The sequence below is a fragment of the Brienomyrus brachyistius genome, unplaced genomic scaffold, assembly GCF_023856365.1.
Source record: "Brienomyrus brachyistius isolate T26 unplaced genomic scaffold, BBRACH_0.4 scaffold33, whole genome shotgun sequence".
Lineage (NCBI taxonomy): Eukaryota > Metazoa > Chordata > Actinopteri > Osteoglossiformes > Mormyridae > Brienomyrus > Brienomyrus brachyistius.
The window spans coordinates 1,074,605-1,089,891 of NW_026042308.1; positions in this window are offsets into that span (position 1 = coordinate 1,074,605).

The following is a 15,287-nucleotide window of genomic DNA, read 5'->3' on the forward strand; positions in this document are numbered from 1 at the left end:
AAAGCGATACGCGCGGTAATGTTTTGTAGCAGCACAAATGCGTATTTACTTTATGTGCATTCGCGCTGTTAGGACAAGAAATCATTGTGTATTTTAGCCTTCATGCCGCGAAAGAATTACAAATTAGCCTAAATGTTAAGATGCACGGTAATTTCTTGTCATAACAGCGTGAATGCACATAAAATAAATACGCATTTCCGCTGCTACAACAAGGAGTTGCCCCGCGTGTACGGGGAATGCGTACTTGCGCACCATGCAGTTATGTGCGCTCCTGATCATATGTATAGTATATTGTACAATAAATGCTATAATATTTAAGTCGTATCGTTTGCTGTTTTTTAATATTTTAATCATCATTTTCTTCGTTCATTCCTGACGACAATTGGGGCAGAGACTGTCATACGCTCTCGGTAACACTCACAACCAGATGTAGCACAACAGTGAAACATTTACAAATGTGACAAAAGGTCTTCTGTGTGTCCATTAATTCATACATAGAGTTTTAATCCCGTTTCATGAAAAGCTGTAGTTATGTTGCCCCTGACAATTCCAAAATTCTTTTTGCAGCAAACTGACAAACCGAATAAGCCCAGGACACTGGAAAATGCTTGAAAAACATGGTAAAGTAGATTTCAGCATTTTCTGTCGTTACATTTGTATTAGAATTGTAAGAAATGTTTTCGTTAGTGTTATTTTGTATTTTGCAGGATGTTCCTCAACAGATTGGTTCTGTGGACTGTGGCGCATTCATGTTGATTGTTGTCACGTCACGGATCGGGGAAGCAGGAGCAGGAAGATGGAGAATCTGGAAACCAGCTAGGAACACAGGACAATAGAAGTAGGGACTTAAATGACTGGACGGGGAAAATATATTTTGACGCGGAGTTAAATACATAGAACTAATGAAAACAACTGGAAACAGCGAATGACATTGGGATTCCACACGAGGTTAACGAGGGGGCGTGGCACACGGGAGGATCGGACGAGCGCGCGTGACAATTGTAAGAGAGACCACCTTGAATTGTTGGATGTAACACTTGTGATACAGAGAATGTATTGAAGTGTTTTTCCCCTCCCTTTTATCAGTATGCACTGTGCATGGCCTTGGTGTGTCTTGAGTATTACAAAATGTACCATGAACTGTGTATATTATATATCTATATTATATTTTTATTTAGGCCATAATATGTGATCTTGATCTGTGGTTTTTCAGTGAGTTGGAGGGATTTGACAAAAGCATCCTTTTAGAAATGTGTGAGGAAGTAAGTTCTTTTCTTTTTGACAAGTAGTGTATCTGTCAGGTTTGCGACACAACAGAGAAATTAAATATTTTATTTCACTCCTCAGGGTCAAGACTCTGGTCTCCAGCTCACCGCTCTCTGTTACATCTCCATGGCCATTTTGTCTGATAGTATCATTCGATTTTTCTATGCTATAGTTTTTTTGTTTAATCATTGCACGGTATATAAATTATTATAAATAATTGTTTATTTTCCTCGTGATGTATGTGTGCCTAAAAGTATTAAATAGGAGTAAAAGAAACTGCAGTTTCCTCAGTAATGTATTTCATGAACTGATATTTTCCCAACAAAACCCATGTTTGCATTCAAGTCTCTGTCACAGTTTGTACATAATATTTACAACAACCATTATGAAAACTTTGCAGAATATGTACTACAAGCCTCTCCAGTTGCAGCCACACCCATATCCAAACTCACATATAAGGTATATTTGTATATGTGTTTCCAAGGTACCAACATTCCTACAGAACCATGTTACATAATATATCCACATATAGGCAATTTCAGTGTGAGCCCTGATGCATTATGCATACTGCTTTCAAATCTGTCATCAAAGCATTGACTGTAAAAAACATGGAGACCAAAATGTCTCTAAAAGGTGAAAACTCTACATGTCAAGCGCCCCCTACTGGCTGGCTGCAGTACTATTAGCACCACCCATACCAATGTGTTTCAGTGGTAAGAGGCGATTTTCCACATTACTTTCATGTCTTTCCATCTACACAATAACAAAACATTTCTTCTCAATGTATTATTAGTTATGTAATTAATGTCATCTAAAAATGAACGTCACTAATATTATTATTACAATTACTTTGAATATTTTGTAAAATGAAAATCTATACTTTTCTTCAACACAACATGCAGCTTCTATCCCAAGCACAATACACATTATTACTTAAAAGCTTATTGACCCCCTGATCCTGGTATCACTTTTCAGTCATTTCAAGTAAACACCATGTGTGTTGTATTTGTATGAGGAAACCAATCTTATCAACATCAACAACTGAAATAAACACACAATCATTCAAACTTCACCACTTTTTAATTTTGTTTTGTCTTTCATTAAAAGCTGCAACATCAAATCCGGCCAGTTCTGATCTGCCTGCCATTTTTGCCTAAAAAATAAATGCTGGTGTTATCAAAAACTATGTCATATAGCTATATTCCAGATTTATTACAGCCAAACACATCTCGGAGCTCCGAGGAACCTCCTTCTCCTTACATTTGGGGAAGATGGTGGCGCAGGAGGTAGTGCTATCGTTTAGCAACCAGAGAGTTGCAGGTTCAAGCCCTAGTTTCTACTGACCCCATGAAAGTGTCTTTGAGCAAGACACTGAACCCCAAATTGCTCCCGGCGTGCAGGTTGGCGCCTTGCATGGCAGCCTCCGCCCCCGGTGTGTGGATGGGTGAATGTGAGGCATGAATTGTAAAGTGCTTTCAGTTCTCATAAAAGTAGAAAAGCACATTTACCATCTGTGTTTTGGATTTGGATTGTATTGGTGTGTAGTCAATCGCTCATGTACATGCTCAACCTTTTCACAGGAATTTCGGAGACTGAAGTGCTAATTCTATGGGGGTGTATTCAGTGGGAAAGGTGTGTATGTAGGGCTTGTCCCCCCCTTTGTCGTGTTAGATATTCTGTTTCCCCCCCTGTGTGTTAAGTAGTGGGGTTGCTCTTGCATGTTTAATAAAAGATTGTACTACACTGCTTGTATTGCCGTATTGCCTGTGGTTTGGGTGGAGGTTAATCTGTGTGTGTGACCGTGAGTGACGCGACATGTGTGCTACAGTATACATCCAGTATGTAACTGTATAAAGTAAAATTCACTGTATAATATAAAATGCAAATGGAATACTGTAATATGAAACATTGCAGTAAGAGGACAATATTACAGTACAGGGCACATTGTTGGATTACATACCTGTTGGCTCTATTAAATGTTTGAATGGTTGAGGACATGGTTGTTCTCCCATCATTCGGCCGACCAGCCTCAGCCATTGTAAGGCCATGATTGAGGACCTAAATATATATATACAGTACTGTGCAAAAGTCTTAGGCAGGCAAAGAAAATGATGTTTAGATTATCCTCCTGTTGGTATAAAACTATGATATGATGCCTGTCAAAGTGTGTCAGCTTCGCCATTTCAGAACCTCTGCTAAAATCATCCTAGTATTTGCAGTGACCGTCCAGTGCAGCCATGCATTTTTTGACTTGGCCACTAGCCCACCTCATACAGCTAGTCAATCTGTCACTGACTTTTTAAACCAATATATTTATATATTTAACTGAGCTATTTGTGAAATTTAACAAAATCATGGAACGGCTGAGGTGCCCCTGAGGAGAAGATTGGGAACTGAAGCGGTGTTCATCTAGCCAGCCAACTAGATATCAGTAACTTTTTAGAAAACTTAAGAAATTATTACTAGTTTTTATTGTGTTACTCTTAATTTGCACACGTTCTAATGTTAAATTGTGCTTTTTTTTCTAAGCCAAAGTACACTTGCTACCCAGATAAACAGCTTCAAACATTTCTTTGGACTGCCTAAGACTTTTGCACAGTACTGGATATATATACATGCACAGTTGTACAGATGTATAGAGAACATGCTTGAGCGATTATGACGACCATTTTGCAGGTAATGAGTTATATAATGAACTAACACCAGATGTCAGACTTTTCAACAGAGAACCAGTATAATATATTTTGACCAACATGTCATGAACAATTGAAAATGTAGGATTGTACATAATTATTCGCATGACTGAGCCAAAGCATTTGCAATTTGACCAAAAGAATGAGACTTTGCATTTATGATGTGCAAAAGGGACTCGATGATGTGGAGGTTGTACAAGTAGTTATGAGAATTTCATTTCTGAGCTGAGAAATGTACCAAAGTGACCGAGAAAACCTTGTTCTGCTGTACACTAGAGTAAACGCATGGGCTGGACTATTCACAGTCCCTTAGAAGAAGCTAAATCACATTTCCTTGGAATTACATCAAATAAAATACTCTATTATTTTAGAAATCTGCTGCATGACCACAATTCTGTGTCAAATCAGCCACCTGTCAGATGTGAGAGATGAATCTCTTCTATCCTCAGCTCTCACTGTACTGTACAGATCTGTGTGGACCACAGGCTTTAAAATGTTCATGTGCTAAGGGGTCTCAAACAGAATTTCTGAAAATACTGTTCCATCCATAAAGTTTTTTGCAATTAACTTATCTTTATAATTTGCGTAATTTAAAGCCAGACAGGCCTGCAGTAGTTGCTGGGGATGTTCACATCTCCTTCTAATGAAGGATGTGGAGAAAACAATGGAGGGAAATCTCTGCCAGGATGAAAGGCTACTGTGGCCATCAGTGATCTGGGATTGAAGTCTGCAGGAAATGGCAGGACTTCTGCAGCCTCGCAAAGTGATAACTGGGGATAAATGGGGATTGGGGATCATGCTGACTGGGCAGGGGGTCAGGAGCTGAGTCACACACAGGACAACACAGAGGGAGCTGCAAGCACTCGGGAAAGAAAAGGGTCATTTTTCATAGAGACAATTCCTCACTACGGCTTGTGGGGACTGAGCGTCTTCATATACAGTCGGAGGATGAGGGACCTGGTCACGGCGATGGCTGGCAGTTCTTAGCCCTCCAGACGTGTCGATTGGTACACAGGGCGGTTGTTGTGCCAGGGAATGCAGTTGATTGCAGTTCTGCCTTTGCAGCACAAGGCGAATTTCATCAATGAAATCATTCATTGTATTCATACTGCCAACAGGTATGGAATGTGCTGTGAGACCTTTTGGGCTGGGTGAATGTTAAATTGGACAAAGGTAAACTGGGACACTCATATGTCTGATACTCTGTATGGGTCTTATATCAGCAGCATTGTTACATTGCCCAAAAAAGAGCATCAGTGTGTTTTGGCCAAACTCTGTGTCTCTGTGACACGACAGCAGGCAAAAATTCAAAGAAGGACGTAGAAAATAAAGAGTGGGTGGGAGCACTGGTTACTCTACCAGCATTACCCACTGATCTAATACCAACTGCCTCCTGTTGGCATTCCTCACTTCCTCACGGGTGGTTCTCTGCTCGACCGTGGGCCTTTTACGGTTTCTATGATGTCACACCATTTGATCTTGACGTCAGTCCAGGGACTTATCCTCTCTGTCCTCAGTGCTCTTCTTCTGGCAGGACTGGGGGTGAGAGAGTCCAGTTTGATGCAGTGGGTCACTCTCACTGGATGGTATAATTTAGAAGCCAATCATTTATGTCTGTTATTACAGTCAGTGACGCTAAAAGGTGAGCTTCAGTGAACAGTGTGTGGCAGCTGCAGGAACAGAGGCACTCAGGCAAACCCAAGTGCAGAATATTACCCCCGAATGTCAGCTTTTTATCAGCAACAGGGAGACCTGGGATGGGGGAAAGGGGGGGGGGGGGGGGGGTGCTGAAGGGCTGTTTGCTCTGGTGGGTCCAGGCCAGTCATTGGCAACTTCAGCACTGGTGTTTTGACAGGTCGCTGCTGCCTGTATTTTGTCTGAAATTTTGTGGTTTCCTTTCAATAGGCTGTCAGGCTGTAGAGTCACAGAGAGGCTGTTCTTCCCTGACTTCAGCTCTGAAGTCAAACCTCAGAAAGCTGGATCTGAGCTACAATCACCCAGGAGACTCAGGAGTGAAGCTGCTCTCTGCTGTACTGGAGGATCCCAGCTGTAAACTGGAGAAGCTGAAGTGAGTAGAGAATGAATATTTTATGTCGGTTTCAGTCAAGTTTATTTGTATAGCACATCTTCATACAAGAAGGTCATTCAAAGTGCTTTCCAGAAAAGATAAGAAATAAAATTCTTAATGCACAAAGTAAAATCGTAGGACTAAATATGACAATAAAAAATTAAAAGAACATGAAACGTTTAAGGACAGATATTAGAAGTGACAAACTGCCAGTCCTATCAGACGGCCATCGGCCATCGACCTGCGGCCCAGGATGCTCCGGTCACAGGAGCACTTATGTTCCACCATGCTGTTCATTATGGACACACTGTGGGCAGCACAGGGATTCAGATCGGCCAGGCCGTTCCTCCCAATCACACCCTTCCAGGTTTCACTGTCGCTACGCACATCAGCGTTAATGTCGCCCAGCAGGACAATGCAGTCCCCATGGGGGCACCTCCCAGCCCCCCTCCCAGGTCTCGAAGCAGTCCAGGTTCTCTGAGCTGGTGTTCGGTGCATACGCATAAACAGTCAGACCCCCTCCCCCAACTCAAAGGGGAAAGGAGGTAACCCTCTCGCTCACTGGGGTGAACTCCAACGTTCTGGCACTGAATTGGGGGGGCTATTAGCTTATTTTGCAGAGGTCACCATTTTCAAAATGAAAACGAGGTGGGATGAATTCCACAAAATTCGTTGATGCTAGTGTGGCATATTCTTGTGAACCAGGATGTACATCTTATCAAAAACAAGAATGTGATCAAGGTTTGTCTTTCCCTTGATTTCCTTGTAATCGGGACACTTAGAAGCTAAGTTCAAATTCAGAAAACACACTTTTGCAGAATCATGGATTTACAGTAGTGAGGATGTTTCATATAACCAAGCTGCCTCCTGCTATAATTCCTCACAGTGGGGCTGAAGATTTTTATTTTCTATGTGAAAACCCATGATCCATTGGAGGTGAAGTACCTGACCCTGCTTGGACCTAAAATATATTCATACCCCATTGATTAACTCTGTAATGTACCATGTATGTTTAGTAATATGTATCCAGCATTTTCAGCCTCTCTCAGGATAATAGTGCTTGTGCTTCTTGTCTTAGAAAATTGTAAACTCAGAAAATAAATCAAGCTTGTTAATGACTAACGTTAGTTATTCACGCTGCAAAGAATATTTTGACGTTTGCTGATTAGCTAGTACATTGACACTTAGGCTACGCCTGTCAAAATCCTTAACTTACCTTTAATATCAGTAATGTTCCCCTCTATTCAGTCGCTGTATCCTTTTAACAGAACTGCTCTTGATATTCAACATCCCTCCTCAGCCCATTTTTCAGCATCGTTTATGGTAAAATGTGGCACCAGCCAAAGTTTACGGTCCAAGCCGTTGTTATGTGACTGTACTTCCAGGCTTCCACTTGGGGTGACTCCCTCCTCTGCCTCGCTTTCCATTCAAAATGGCGGCCGTGTGAAATCAGCACATAAGTAGACCCACACCTGCCCAGCACCTCTCACCAGGGGCAAGTCAAGAGTGGAATAGAGGGGAATCCAGCCCCTCTCACCAGGGGCAAGTCAAGAGTGGAATAGAGGGGAGTCCAGCCCCTCTCAAGCCCAACCTGTGCATATATTTAGTCGGTATCTCTCTACCTCCCCAACCAGCCCAGGTTGCATTCCATATTCCTAAATCCAGAACTGGTAGCTGATGATCGGTCCGCCTAGGCCCCTGCATACACTGCCACCTGATCCACATTGCACCCAACCCCCACGGCTCGCCCTGCAGATGGTGGATACACAGGAGGGGGAGCCCATGTAAATTAGGCGCTCACCTGCTCCAGGGAAGGGTCCCGGTCTCCCCAACCTGGGCAGGGTCACATGATCCTTAGTGTTAGTGACTCACACTTTGTCTGGCTGCTCACCCAGGAACAATTTGCCTTGGGAGACCCAAACAGGGGCAGCTCCCCCGACAACATAGCTGCTAACCTCACAGAGGGACACGAACCCTTCCAGCACAATAGTGTCAATAAATGGAAGGGCCCAAACGTCACCCCCGATCTACCAACATACTGTCCTGGCTGACCTCCCTCAAGAGTTACCCACTGACCTAATACCATACTGTCATGGATAACCTCACTCAAGCATTACCCACTGATCTAATACCATACTGTCATGGATAACCTCCCACAAGCGTGACCCACTGATACAATACCATACTGTCATGGATAACCTCACTTAAGCATTATTCACTGATCTAATACCATACTGACATGGATATAGTAACTCAAGCGATACCCACTGATACTGACACTAATACCATACTGTCCTGGCTGACCTCCCTCAAGCGTTACCCACTGATCTCATACCATACTGTTATGGATAATCTCGCACAAGCATTACCCACTGATCCAATACTATACTGTCATGGATAACCTACCACAAGCATTACCCACTGATCTAATACCATACAGTCATGGATAACCTCACTCAGGCGTTACACACTGATCTAATACCATACTGACATGGATAACCTCACTCAGTCGTTACCTACTGATCCAATACCATACTATCATGGATAACCTCACCCAAGCATTACCCACTGATCTAACATCATGCTGTCATGGATAACTTCGCACAAGCGTTACCTACTGATCTAATACCATACTGTCATAGATAACCTCACTCAAGGATTACTCACTGATCTAATACCACACTGACATGGATAACGTAACTCAAGCTTTTCCCACTGATCTAGTACCATACTGACATGGATAACCTCACTCAGGCGTTACCCACTGATCCAATACCATACTGTCATGGATAACATCCCACAAGCATTACCCACTGATCTAATACTATGCTGTCCTGTATAAACTCCCTCAAGCGTTACCCACTGATCTAATACCATGCTGTCATGGATAACCTCACTTAGGCGTTACGCACTGATCCAATACCATGCTGTCCTGGATAACCTCGCACAAGCGTTACCTACTGATCTAATACCATACTGTCATAGATAACCTCACTCAAGCATTACTCACTGATCTAATACCATACTGACATGGATAACGTAACTCAAGCGCTACCCACTGATGTAATACCATACTGACATGGATAACCTCATTCAGGCATTACCCACTGCTCCAATACCATACTGTCCTGGCTGACCTCCCTCAAGCGTTACTCACTGATCTAATACCATACTGACATGGATAACGTAACTCAAGCTTTTCCCACTGATCTAGTACCATACTGTCATGGATAATCTCACTCAGGCGTTACGCACTGATCCAATACCATACTGTCATGGATCACCTCACTCAGGCGTTACCCACTGCTCCAATACCATACTGTCATGGATAACCTCCCACAAGCATTACCCACTGATCCAATACCATACTGTCATGGATAACCTCACTCAGGCGCTACCCACTGATCCAATACTACACTGTCATGGATAACCTACCACAAGCATTACCCACTGATCTAATACCATACAGTCATGGATATCCTCCATCACATGTGACCCACTGATCCAGTACCATCCTGTCATGGGTAACCTCGCACAAGCATTACCCACTGATCTAATACCATACAGTCATGGATAACCTCACTCAGGCGTTACACACTGATCTAATACCATACTGTCATGGATAACCTCACTCAGGCGTTACCCACTGATCTAATACCATACTGTCCTGGCTGACCTCCCTCAAATGTTACCCACTGATCTAATACCATACAGTCATGGATATCCTCCATCACATGTGACCCGCTGATCTTACACCAAACTGTCATGGTTAGCACTGTGTTGGTTAGCAGCTAATAGACAAAGAAAAGTGATGGTTGTGTTGTAATTTTAAAGTTAAATATGCCGAGTTTAACAAAATATAATGTTCAAATCAAAACTGAGGTGAGTGTTAATGTGCCACTTAAAAGCTGTACAATAAATTAATTGTTTAAAAGAATCTCTTCTGTGATGAATGTAACGGCTCACTGTGATGTAATATACAGTGCACCAATGTAAAAAGTGGTTTTAAAATTCAATTATTCTAATGTTGCACAGTCAAAGAGCAGTTCAGGATACATTTCACTGCATGTTGTTCCTGTAAAACTATGCATGTCACAAATAAAGAATCTTGAATCTTAAAAGTCTTTCATTTTCCTAAAGGTGAACCGGTGTGAACTCACAGAGGAATGCTGTGAGGCGCTGGCTTCAGCTCTCAGATCAAACCACTCACATCTGAGAGAGCTGGACCTGAGTGACAATGACCTGCAGGATTCAGGAGTGAAGCTGCTCTCTGCTGGACTGGGTATTCCACACTGTAAACTGGAGAAACTGAGGTCAGTATTACTGAGTATTCCACACTGTAAACAGGGGATACTGAGGTCAGTATTACTGAGTATTCCTTCCACGTAGTAAACTGTATTTATTGAAAGGAAACACATTGTCAATAGGAAAGTAGTTACATTTACTTAAAATTAATGCTTGTATTGTATTGGTGATCTTATTTATCAGTGTTTTTGTCTGTCTCTCTGCAGGCTGTAGAGTCACAGAAGAAGGCTGTTCTTCCCTGGCTTCAGCTCTAAGGTCAAACCCCTCACACCTGAGCGCTGGACCTGAGCTACAATCACCCAGGAGACTCAGGAGTGAAGCTGCTCTTATGGAATATTATTTAGCACTATACAACATAGAATACAAGTATTATGATACTAAAAAGTATGCCAAATATCCATGATGTAATCATTACAATGTAAACATGATAATGTAATCAACACAATGTAATTGTAAGAGAGGATCACTTTTCCCCAATGATGCAGGTTTATAACTCGGCTAAACTGGGCACCAGGCATAAGAAACAGCTCACAACAGAAGTCTAGCAATAAGCCTTTATTACCAGGATTCCACAATTCAGTGTCGCTGCCTCAATAAGTGAATGGAGCACCCAGGCAACACCGCAACCCCCCCACAATGATCTCAGCACAGCAATCTCTAAAACACTTAGGAAAACACTTCACACTCAGCTAAAACACCCAGCTAAAGTTCACACGTGTACAATAAAAAGGCCTGGGCAGCTCACATCAACACAAGGGCCATGAACACCAAAATCACGTGTGGTTCGTCCTAAACAACACAAATACACAAGGAAAAAAAATCAATTTATATCAAACAATATTATTTAAAGTAACTAGTTGGGGGAAGACAGCCCAATCCCCCGAAAACAAAACCCACAACAGAAACCATAATCCAACTCCTAGAAGGAACCACAAACCTTTCCTGTGGCGCCTGGAATCCACGCCGCTGCCACCAATCGCTGACCGGCGTCATTAGCTTCCCAACTCTGCGCACCCCAATAACTCGCCGTATGTCCAACAATGCAGTAATTTTCCCCCAGCGCACGCGCTTCCGCATCTGGCAGCTGCAGCATGGACTCCAAGCACCACCGAGCATATGGGGCCCCCCTTCTTACTCCTTCGCTGACAATTTATGTTGTTCCTCCTTTCCCCTCACAGGTGTTTCCTATTAACCCTTATCACCATCACAATCCCCGCCTACAACCAACCCCTCTTTTTTTAAATGGGGCCTCACATTTACGCCACCACAACCTCTATTCCCGATACCTCTGGGGCACCAACCCTCGTGTCGCCCGTGAAGATCGGCGCATAGGCAATGGCCTCTGTTCCTCCGCTGATCTCTGGATTGGAGGTAAAGTCTGTTCTTGCTCTGAGGGCCCACAGGGCTCCTGGAGTACCTCCATTCCCCATGACCCAAGGGTAGGCCCACCACTCCCTCCAGTCACTGGTCACTGCTGGCCTCTCAACCTCCGTTTCCTCCGCTACGGTGGTTGGATCCGGGTCATCAAACCTACAGGGACTCAGATTTCGGTGCAACACCCGTTCTTCTCTATTACCAGAAGATCTCACCACATACACTGGCAATTCCTCAATTTCCCTGGTCCCCGGGCCCGCCTGTTCAACACCAGTACTCTCTGTCCCGGTACCAAAGGTTCTGTTTTTACCTTTCGGTCAAAACCCCTTTTCTGCATTGCACTTGATTTTTGAATCTGATGTTGAGCATGTGTATAAGCAGCCACTAACCCCTTATGGTGCTGATACACCCAGCTGTTCACCGTCCCTGAAAAACCGTCTCCACCACCTACCAACATGTCAAAAGGTAATTTAGCATGACGTCCAAACATTAAGAAATAGGGGCTGTAGCCTGTAGAGGAATGAGGTGTGTTATTATAAGCCTGCACCATCTCCGGCACATACTTATCCCATTCCTCTTTTTGGCCTTCTGCAAGTGTCCCCAACATGTCCAATAATGTCCGATTAAACCGCTCACATTGTCCATTCCCTGAGGGGTGATATGGGGTCGTGTGCGTCTTCTTAATTCCATACAACTCACAGAGTTCTCGAATAACCCCTACTTCAAAATTTGGACCCTAATCGGAGTGCAATTGATCAAACCCCCCAAATGGCTGAATAAAATGGGTCCATAAGCCCTGTGCCGTTGTCACCGCCGTCTGGTCCAGAGTGGCCACTGCAACCGCATACCGTGTAAAATGGTCCACTATGACCAGCACATTACACATTCCACTTCTTGATGCCTCCAGGCTCAAAAAGTCCACCAACACCATCTGAAGGGGATACATTGATTTAATTGGGACCAACGGGGCACATACTTTAGTGGTTGGCGTCTTCCTTAAGCCACACCGTTCGCACTTTTGGCAATACTCCTTCAATTGCTTGTACATCCCTGGCCAAAAAAAATCGTCTCCATGCGACTCCACCCACCTTCTCCACAGCCAAATGGCCCGCTCGATCATGCACCCACTCCATCACTCGCTTCCGCAAAGAGGAGGTGTTAGGTTAAAGAAACTGTTATTAATCATTTTGTTATCACTCCTGTATGATCAGCAATGAATGTAAATATGTATATACATTATTTTGTTTTCCCCTAGCCTCATACTTTAGATTATATTAATAATAGCATTCCCACCTTAGCAAAACCAGAACTTTCTCTCACCTCCCTATTCTGTATGACTCTTGCGCCTCCCACTGACTATAAATAAAGGAGTCAAGGGGAACCACCCTTTGTAACACATTCTGCTGTAGTTTGCATTGCAGAGAGTGTGGGTACCCTTGCAAATAAAACTTTAAAGTGTGTTGTCTCAATAAAAGGTGGAGTTGGGGTGGAAACGCCGGGCGCTTTCCCCAACAGGGGGTAAGGGTACCTGGGCTCCAGCCCGTTCTTTCCGACGGGGGCATAACCAGACCTTGTACAGTGGGGTGGGGTAAGATATCCTGGGCACCTGCCTGTTCTGTCAGACGGGGGTATAACCAGACCTTTTACAGTGTGGTGGGGGTGGAAAGGGTGCCTGGGCACATGCCTTTTTTGTCTGACGGGGAGTACCCAGATCTTTTACAGTGTGGTGGGGTGGGGGGGGGGTAAGGGATCCTGGGCACCTGCCCGTTGTCTGACGGGGGCATAACCAGACCTTTCACAGTGGGGTGGGGGTGGCAAGGGTGTCTGAGCACCTGCCCCTTCTGTCCTACGGGGGAGTAAGCAGACCTATTACAGTGAGGTGGGGGTGACAAGGGTGCCTGGGCACATGCCTTTTCTGTCCGACGGAGGAGCACCAAGAACTTTTACAGTGTGGTGGGGGGGTTGTAAGGCTGCCTGTGTGGCTATCCGTTCTCTCTGACGGGGGCATAACCAGACCATTTACAGTGGGGTGGGGGTGGAAAGGCTGCCTGGGCACCTGCCCCTTCTGTCCTACGGGGGAGTAAGCAGACCTATTACAGTGAGGTGGGGGTGGCAAGGGTGCCTGGGCACATGCCTTTTTTGTCTGACGGGGAGTACCCAGTTCTTTTACAGTGTGGTGGGGGGGGGGGGGGGTAAGGGATCCTGGGCACCTGCTCATTGTCTGACGGGGGCATAACCAGGCCTTTCACAGTGGGGTGGGGGTGGCAAGGTTGTCTGGGAAACTGCTCGTCCTGTCTGAAGGGTCTTTAACCAGACCTTTTGCGGGGGGGTGGGGGTGGCAAGGGTGTCTGAGCACCTGCCCCTTCTGTCCTACGGTGGAGTAACCAGACATTTTCCAGTTGGGTGGGGGTGGGGGGGGGTAAGGGATCCAGGGCACCTGCCCGTTGTCTGACGGGGGCATAAACAGACCTTTTACAGTGGGTTGGGGGTGGCAAGGCTGCCTGGTCATCTGCCCATTTTGTCCGACGGGGGAGCAACCAGACCATTTTCAGTGGGGTGGGGCTGGCAAGGGTCTCTGGGTACCTGCCCCTTCTGTCCGATGGGGGAGTAGCCAGACCTTTTACAGTGGGGTGAGGGTGGCTAAGGTGCCTGGGCTCCTGCCCGTTCTGTCTAACGGGGGCATAACCAGACCTTTTACAGTGTGGTGGGGGTGGGTAAGAGACCCTGGGCACCTGCCCCTTCTGTCCTACGGGGGAGTAGCCAGATCTTTCACAGTGGGGTGGGGGTGGTAAGAGACCCTGGGCACCTGACCCTTCTGTCCGACGGGGGAGTAAGCAGACCTTTTGCAGTGCGGTGGGGGTGGCAAGGGTGCCTGGGCACCGGCCTGTTCTGTTTGACGGGGGAGCACCTAGACCTTTTACAGTGGGGTGGGGGGGGGGGGGGTAAAGGTGCCTGGGCTCCTGTCCAGTCTGTCTGACGGGGGAGCAACCAGACCTTTTGCAGTGCGGTGGGGGTGGCAAGGGTGCCTGGGCACCGGCCTGTTCTGTTTGACGGGGGGAGCACCTAGACCTTTTACAGTGGGGTGGGGGGGGGGGGGGTAAAGGTGCCTGGGCTCCTGCCCATTCTGTCCGAAGGGGGAACAACCAGACCTTTTTCAGTGGGGTGGGGCTGGCAAGGGTCTCTGGGCACCTGCCCCTTCTATCCTACGGGGGAGTAATCAGACCTTTTACAGTGGGGTGGGGGGGGGTAAGAGACCCTGGGCACCTACCTTTTCTGTCTGATGGGGAGTAGCCAGAACTTTTACAGTGGGGGGGGGGGAGGGTGCCTGGGCACCTGCCTGTTCTGTCCAACGGGGGAGCAACCAGACCTATTACTGGGGGGTGGGGGTGGCAAGGGTGTTAATTATTTAACAAATCAAATTTCTTTATTTATTTAAATAATTAATAATAATTTTATTTACTTTAATCCACTGAAGCAGGATAGTACCAGGACATAATTATATTTTCCAGTTTTTTTTAGTCTGTTATGTCTCTAGTTAAATGATTATTATACACATTGATTGACAGTCATTATGTCAGTTA